Genomic DNA, 8,818 nt, shown 5'->3' with positions numbered 1-8,818 from the left:
AATGTTATAATGTCCAAGTGGTTTTGGACGAATAGTATAATATGGATGGTATATATTTTTTTTTCCGCATAATATAGCGGTAATTTTGACCCTTTTCGTATTAATTTTTTAAAGATTCCGTTTGTTGGATTTGAAAATAAGGGTAAATATATGCCAATTTGTAACGGCAAAGACATGGATGACCCCAACTATTAGTGGATGGCAAAAGTATCCCATACCATATAGTACAGGGGCTATTTTGGCCCTTCTTCTTTTATCAAAAGTAATTAAGAGTCATTACAACAAGGTACCATTCTTAGCATGGTACGCAGCTCCTCCATTTAAAAAAAATAAAAACAACAAAAGAGGGCAGATTACAATAATACATTAAGCTCCCAAATATAACTCCATTGCTCCCGTCCTTAGCAAGCAAGTCAGCAACACCATTTGCTTCCCTAGTTCTCTTGATTATGAGTTATTCTCACCTTATACGACACTTCTCATTATTACAATTCAACTTCCATGTCACATAAAAGTCGCGCACAAACACTTGATCTTATTACAAGGAGTAAAGAATTTTTGTTTACTCGAAAAACGGATAGAGTTGTATTTATACGTAGTTCTAAGGGTACGTAGTATAACTTGACACAAATCATAAAAGTATGTAGAAATATCAAGTATTGAATGTAAATAATGAAATATAAGCCAAGTTGAATGGAGAATAATTTATGGATAAACTAGATGAATCAATGTATAAAGTTTAAAAGGATAATCTCCCAAAATGAGAGTGTTTCAATAGTATCTGAGTTATATTGTATGAATGCCTTGATCATCCTCTACAGAAATAATAGCCATCCTTCTTATAATGGAGGGATCTTACTTTGGATATAATAAAAAATACATAGTGGGGAACCCATGATAGATTAGCTTTTTCTTGATTCCCGCCGAGATTCTCTTCCTTAATATGGCTGTAACGGCTCCTGTCCCTTGGCTCATTCTTGACCAGACTCGATATTGACTTGAGCTCGATATTGTCTCGGGGCCCGGTATTAACTTGGACTCGGTATTGGTCGGTCTCTGGCTCTTAAGCTCGATAACTCCGCTTCACATCATAGCTCGATATTGGCTCGAGCTCGACAATTGCTTCGAGCTCGGAATTCGATTGGTTCCTAAAATATGAGCTCGGTGACCTGGCTTCAGATCTCATCATGATATTACGAAGACGCTCCTAGGTTCACTATATTCCAATCTTGACTAATCATACGAAGGTCGAAACCGGTTTGACCGTATACAGATAGTCCCTTCGTTTCTCGGGAAGAATGTGGCGAGAAACGACATGATTTTTTCAACGGCTTGACTAGATATGCACTGACGTTTACATCGAGCCCGACCATGACGTACGCGATAGATGTCCCGTCGGTTCAGTTACCAAAGCAGTAAATGCATGTCAGACGACGGTCGGCCACTACTGATATTGAACCGCCACTGCCCAATCTATAAATAGCTCCTCTATTTACTATTCTTCACTTTCAGATCTTCAAATCTTCTAAGTTCCTTTTCACATCTTCTGAGTTTTTCATTTGCAAATTTATGATTTTCACTGCAAATTCCTTCTCTAAACACCAAATACTTTCGATCTTCGTCCACATAATTATAGATGGCAAAAACGTCTAAAATTGTTCGGCAAAAAGAGGTCGCTTCTTCATCTTGACCTGCCGGTGGAGGAGCCTCGCCCTGAGGAATTCGTTCCGGTGGGGTGTTCAACTATAGGTGATTTTAAAATTGAAAAGACTTCTCCAGTACCGGGCCGATGTGAACCGATGTCGAGGTACCAATGTTCGATTACCGAGAAGGTTCTTGAGAAAGTCATACAAGAATGCAATTGGGATAATAAGCTCGTAGTAGTCCTGTCGCTTGACGAATCCATTACTACCCACATGGAAGGGTTCTTAAGTGTTTACACTTACCCTTTCACGTTGGGTCCTCTAGACCCTGTCATCGTCGCCTTCTGCAAGAGGTACGATGTGATCCTTGGCCAGATCCATCCTTCCTTTTGGAGGATAGTGATTCTTCTCTAATTTTTCTCGAGCAAGATCGACGGGTGTATCTTCACCCTCGATCACCTTATGCGCGTTTATAGTCCCCGACTTTACCGAGGAGGGTTAATCAAGCTTGCTAGCCGATCGTCCAAAGTGTCGCAATCGAGGTTGGATGGGCCGTTTTGTCTGAATCAAAACCTCGGACCTGATCCCTGCCGATGACTTGCCGTTTCCTGAGAAATGGAATACGAATTGTGAGTAAATGTTTCCCTTTGTTCGTTTTAATTTTGTGACTGCCTTTTATTTTGTTGACCCATTTTTCTTTTCTAGTCACAGTCGTAGCTCGGATGCCGGAAGTGATTCCGGATCTTAAACAATGGGTTGAAGGTCTGGTGCTGCAGAGACCGTACTCCGAGCGTGCTTGGGTCGAATTATCAAAGGGTCGATGGGAGGCCCGTAGTCATGGGAAGTCTCTTTCTCGATTTATCTGTTATTTGTTCTTCTTTATTTGCTTATTCCTTATTTTTTGTAGGACTTGGGAAGGATGTAGCCATGAGACTCCCATCTGGTGATGAAGAGATTCCTGCCCCGAAGCAGGTTAAAGAAAGGAAGAGAAAAGATGTACCGATCTCCCCGAGCTTGGAAAAGAAAAAATGGCTAAGAAAACTCGCAAGCCAAAGGGGGGCTCCGGTGTTATTCCTTCGGAAGTGGTCCGCCAATTAAGGGACGAGCCTGAAGGAGGAGAAGAGGATTTAGCCTGTGTACGGGCTAATGTTGTGATTCAACATTCTTTCGAATTGGCGGAAGCAAATTAGGGAATCCTGACCATAATCCCAGAACGAGAAGAAACCGAGATTATCCCTTCTCGAGCTAATATGATTGAAAGGGAGACCGAGGGTAGGACTTCTCGGGCAGTAGAAGATATTTCGAGGGATGAGCTCGGGATAGTAGATATCAGTGGATCCCCTCAGATTTCGGGTGCCATGATTCGAGAGGCCAGCATGTTGGAAGGTCGGTCCTACGAGGGCATTCAAGAGTCAATCGATATCCACAATTTTCTGGATGGGCTCGAATCAGCTGCCTCGGAGGAGGTTACCGGTTTTGGTGCAATGCCGATACCAAAGAAAGCATCATGGTTGGGTCCTGCCGAGCCTTCATCGGTTCACAAACTGGTGGACCGATTCCCAGCCTCGAGTGTCGATCCCGACCATAGGCAAAAGATAGTGCTCTCCGTGCCTGAGGATACCCGAATTGTTTCTCCCCCCGTGGGGATTGCTAGTTACCTTCGGTCCTTGGTGACCTAAGAGGATCAATCAGTGATGAATGCGGTAGGGCCCGCCTATCTTTTCAACGAGGCACAACATGCTTTGAATCGGGTAACTCTGATGGCATCTTTGCTATTTATTTTATACTTAGAATTGTAGGTGAGTCTAACGTTTTTCCTTCTGTTTGTAGGGTTTGGTGTTGCATCACGAGGCCCACCTCCAAATCTGAGAGGAGCACAATGCTAAGGTTCGGAGCCTCACTAAGAAGAGTGACTCTTACAAGCTCCTTAGTGAAAAACTTCGAGCAGATTTGACAACAGCTCGGGAAGAGCACGAGGAGATGGCTGAGCAGGTATTCCAAATTTTCCATGATAGTGAAGATGAAAAAGAGATAACCACTAACGACCTGATTCTGCAAGTTCGGCAGAGGATCGAGCAGATCGGACGGCTTAACTTACAGGTCGATGGGCTACTGGCCGAGGCAGAAGAATTTAAAAAGAGTATGGATATCCTTGCCTCGAAAAAGGAAGCCGTTCAAGCTCAGTTAGAGTTGTCTGATGAACAACTTCGATCTATGAAAGAAAATGCCTCGGGGCTGATCGAGAAGATGAAAGAGCTTCAACATCGGTTGGATTTGGCCATTTCTAATAAAGCAGGTTTGGCTAACGAACTTGAAGTGGCAAGATGTGACGTGATCGAGGCAAATAAAAGAGCCTATGCTAAAGTGGCTTAGTTCAGGATCGATGTGAGGTTAACCAAGCCAAAGCCAAGAGTATGGTCGAACATGCTAAATGGCAAGCTCGGAGAGAAGCTCTCGAGGAGGTCAGTGCTGAGGGCTTTGATGTTTGGGCCGAGATTGAAGTTGCCAGGGCGGAAGAGAACAAAGCTCGAAGGCTGTCTTTTCCTGAGGAAGACTCTGATAACTCGAGTGAGTCCGAAGGTGAGGAAGATGCCGAGGATATAGACTCTGAGGAGGATCAAGCCATTTAGGACCTTAGGTAGTTGTTGCCTCCGAGGCTGTTTTTGGTTTTTTATAAAGAACTTCCGAGTTGCCTTTGTACAAGATTTGCATATATATATATATATATATATATATAAAATTTTCTTCCTTTGCAGCAAAATAGCCTTTTAAGCTAAATAATTCAAACTTTGAATTACTATTGCCTTCGGGCTTTGTGGTTAGTCCGTTTCGTTTATCGGGTACGAATTGAGGCAGCCTTCAGGCTTAAATGGTTGAATGAATATTTTATTTGAACTCGAAATAATGAGTAGCCCTTAGGATTAGTAGTCGAGTGAGTGATTTCTCAAACTTGAAGTAATGTAGATCGTAGGCTTAATAGTCAAGTGAGTGATTGCTTGAACTCGAAGTAGGAGTATCCCTTAGGCTTAATAGTCGAGTGAGTAATTTCTCGAACTCAAAGTAATGTAGCCCGTAGGTTTAATGGTCGAGTGATTGCTCAAACTCGAAGTAATGTAGCCCGTAGGCTTTTATGGTCGAGTGAGTGCTTGATCGAACTCGAAGTAAGAGTAGCCCTTAGGCTTAATAGTCGAGTGAGTGATTGCTCGAACTCGAAGTAAGAGTAGCCCTTAGGCTTAATAGTCGAGTGAGTGATTGCTCGAACTCGAAGTATGTAGCCCGTAGGCTTAAAGGTCAAGTGATTGCTCAAACTCAATGTAGGAGTAGCTCTTAGGCTTAATAGTCGAGTGAGTGATTGCTTGAACTCGAAGTAATGTAGCCCGTAGGCTTAATGGTCGAGTGAGTGATTGCTCGAACTCGAAGTAATGTAGCCCGTAGGCTTAATGGTCGAGTTAGTGATTGCTCGAACTCGAAGTAAGAGTAGCTCTTAGGCTTAATGGTCGAGTGAGTGATTGCTTGAACTCGACGTAATGTAGCCCGTAGTCTTAATGGTCGAGTGATTGATTTCTCTAACTCGATGGAATGTATCCCGTAGGCTTAATGGTCGAGTGAGTGATTGCTCGAACTCGATGGAATATAGCCCGTATGCTTTATGGTCGAGTGAGTGATTGCTCGAACTCGATGGAATGTAGCCCGTAGGCTTTATGGTCGAGTGAGTGATTGTTGGAACTCGAAGTAATGTAGCCCGTAGGCTTATGTGGGGCTTGATCTCGTTGGTTTTTCGGTTGGCAATCCCCGATTTATGGGGCAATGGTCGGCCCTCAGGCGTGTTTGCATAATAGAAGATGGATTTTGAGATATTGGCATAGAAGAAGTTTCCCTTTATGTCATTATACATGTGTTAGTGTTTTGTACCAGGGGTCGAGCAAACTACATGAGCATGGTTCGTTTTGACCATTTGGCTCTTACAATTCTTCCTACCGAAACCCTGTTGTTGTGAAGTAATTTCCTTGCCTTGAACTTGATATATTTGAGGGTAATTCCCCCCCAGTATTCGAGGTTGATTGTAAAGAGGCCTAGGATACTGCTGAATTGTTCTAAGTTAGCACGATCAATGGTTGCATCATTAAAAACATGGTCGAAAAACCCATTTGGGACAAAACCGATTTAAGAGAAAAAGAGTGCAACGCGTGCTTTCAGGCCTAAAGGCTTCGAGTTAAGTGATCCATCCCTGTTTCTGATCGAACACCTGCAAGGGTTAATTTCAAAATATAAATGAACATAAGAGGGTCGTACCTTAACAGTAGTATCGTTTTAGGTGCAACACGTTCCAATTGCTTGGTAGTTGTTTGCCGTTTATTACACCGGGCTTGTAGGATCCTTTTCCGCTGATTTCGAGAACCTGGTACGGTCCTTCCCAGTTCAAACCCAATTTTCCTTCATTTGAATTTCGGGTGTTGAGGGTGACTTTCCTTAGCATTAAGTCCCCGATTTTAAAATATCGAAGATTAGTTCTTCAAATATAATACCTTTCAATCCGCTGTTTTTGGGCGGCTAATAGGACGAGAGTTGTTTCTTGTTTTTCGTCAAATAATTCTAGGCTCGTCTTCATCGTCTCGTTATTTGATTCATTTGTTGCATATCGAAACCTGATGCTGGGTTCTCCGACCTCAATCGGGATAAGAGCTTCGGTGCCATAAACCAACGAGAATGGTGTTGCTTCAGTACTCGATTTCAATGTTGTGCGGTATGCCCATAGGACTTCGGGCAATATTTCTCTCCACTTTCCTTTACCGTTGGTTTATATTTTCTTAAGATTTTGGATAATGGTTTTGTTGGTCCATTCGGCTTGTCCGTTCCCGCTGGGATGATAAGGTGTCGATAGGATCCTTTTGATTTTGTGGTCTTCGAGAAATTTGGTTACTTTGCTTCCGATGAATTGTTTTTCATTATCACATACAATCTCGGATGGCATCCCGAACCGACATATGATGTGGTCCCAAATGAAGTCTATCACCTCCTTCTCTCTGACTTTCTTGAAAGCCTGTGCTTCAACCCATTTAGAGAAATAATCAGTCATAAACAAAATAAACTGAGCCTTACCTGGGGCCGATGGGAGGGGGCCGACGATGTCCATTCCCCATTTCATGAAAGGCCATGGAGATAGCACCGAGTGGAGAAGTTCCCCGGGTCGATGAATCATGGGCGCATGTCTTTGGTATTTGTCGCATTTTCGAATGAACTCCCTGGCATCTTTGTCCATATCGATCCAATAATATCATGCTCTGATTATTTTGTGGACTAATGAATCGGCACCAGAATGATTCCCACAAGTGCCCTCGGATTTCTCGTAGGATGTAGTCGTTATCTCCTGGTCCCAAACATATTGCCAGTGGACAATCGAACATCCTTCTGAACATCGTTCCATCATTGGATAAGGTGAACCGTGCAACTTTTGTGCATAGAGCCCTCGATTCATTCGGATCAGATAGAAGTTTCCCGTTCTTGAAGTATTCTATATATTTGTTTCTCCAATCCTAGGTTAGACTCGTGGAGTTTATCTTGGCATGACCTTCTTCGATTACTGAATTCATGAGTTGTACGACAGTCCCCGAGTTGAGTTCGTTATCCTCGACCGAAGAACCTAAGTTCGCAAGAGCGTCGGCCTCACTGTTCTGTTCTCGAAGAACATGCTGCAATGTCCATTCCTTAAATCGATGTAGAGTCACTTGTAATTTATCCAAGTACCTCTGCATTCGATCTTCTCGGACTTCGAAAGTCCCGTTGATGTGATTTACCACGAGGAGGGAATCACATTTAGCCTCCGCGACCTCGGCTCCTAAGCTTTTAGCTAGTTCGAGACCTGCAATCACGGCCTCACATTCGGCCTCATTATTAGTAAATTTTATAGTTTTAATAGACTGTCTAACTGCATTACCTGTGGCCGATTTTAGTACGATGCCTAGTCCGGACCCCTTTGCGTTCGAGGCTCCGTACGTAAAGAGGGTCCAGATTCCCGAAGAGGTACCCGATTTTACCAGTAATTCCTTTTCAATTTTGGGTACCAAGGCCGGCATGAAGTCATCCACGAAGTCCGCTAAGATCTGAGATTTGATGGCGGTTCGAGGTTGATACTCGATGTCATACCCGCCGATATCTATGGCCCATTTGGCCAATCGACCTGAAAGCTCGGGCTTGTGTAAAATATTTCGTAGAGGATAAGTTGTCACAACATGTATCAGATGGCACTGGAAATATGGTTTTAGTTTCCTAGAGGCACTTATTAAAGCAAGCGCTAATTTCTCTAAGTGTCGTCCCCCATGCACTTCTCCCCCAAGTATCTTCCAAGCGTGCCTTTACACTTCACCTTCATTCGGTGTTCACTTGCAAAGTGCCTCCGCACTTGCACCCTCTAGTGTCTAACTTTGTGATTGACCCACACTAGCCAATCACACCATGACCCTCACGGCCTTTATGTCCGTCTGAAGCTTTTCCTGCAATGGTAAGCACATCAGCATGCTCTTTGGCACGACTCTCGTAGCTCGATCGCTCACTTATCCTTATAACTCCCTCTGGCATAGCTCCCGTAGCCTTTCGCTTCCGTAGCTTTTCCTTTTCCTCAGTACCTTTGAAGATGTGTTCGCTTCCAGACTCACAACTTCGCCCTTATGCCTCTTGCATAGGCGGGATCCTCCCACACTCAATGTAGAGGATACTTCTTAGCGCACACGTCCCACTTGGCATTTGGCCAGCTCTTGGGACGTCTCTTGGTGAGTACTTGTCACGATCCGAAATTCCCACCTTCGGACTATGATGGCGCCTAACATTTCACTTGCTAGGCAAGCCAACGTTAGAATAATATTAACCAATTTTTAAACAATCTTTACATTATTAATAATCAAGGAAACAAAAGCGGAAGCAGAGTTTGAAATATAGTGAAATAATCCATAAATGCAACGGTGACTAAATACCATCCCAAAATTGGTGTCACAAGTGCATGAGCTTCTAGAATAAATACAAATAAAGGTCTGAATAAAATAAAGATTTCTGGAAATAAACACACAACTAAAGTAAAATAGACGGGGACTTCAGAACTACGGACGCCATGCAGTTATACCTCAAGTCTCCTCTGAGTAGCTAAAATCCGAGCAAGTCTATGGTACGCCGCTGGGACCAAC

The sequence above is a fragment of the Nicotiana tabacum genome, chromosome 19 (assembly GCF_000715075.1).
Source record: "Nicotiana tabacum cultivar K326 chromosome 19, ASM71507v2, whole genome shotgun sequence".
Lineage (NCBI taxonomy): Eukaryota > Viridiplantae > Streptophyta > Magnoliopsida > Solanales > Solanaceae > Nicotiana > Nicotiana tabacum.
The sequence above is the reverse complement of the archived record's forward strand: the minus strand, read 5'-3'. Positions refer to the sequence as shown.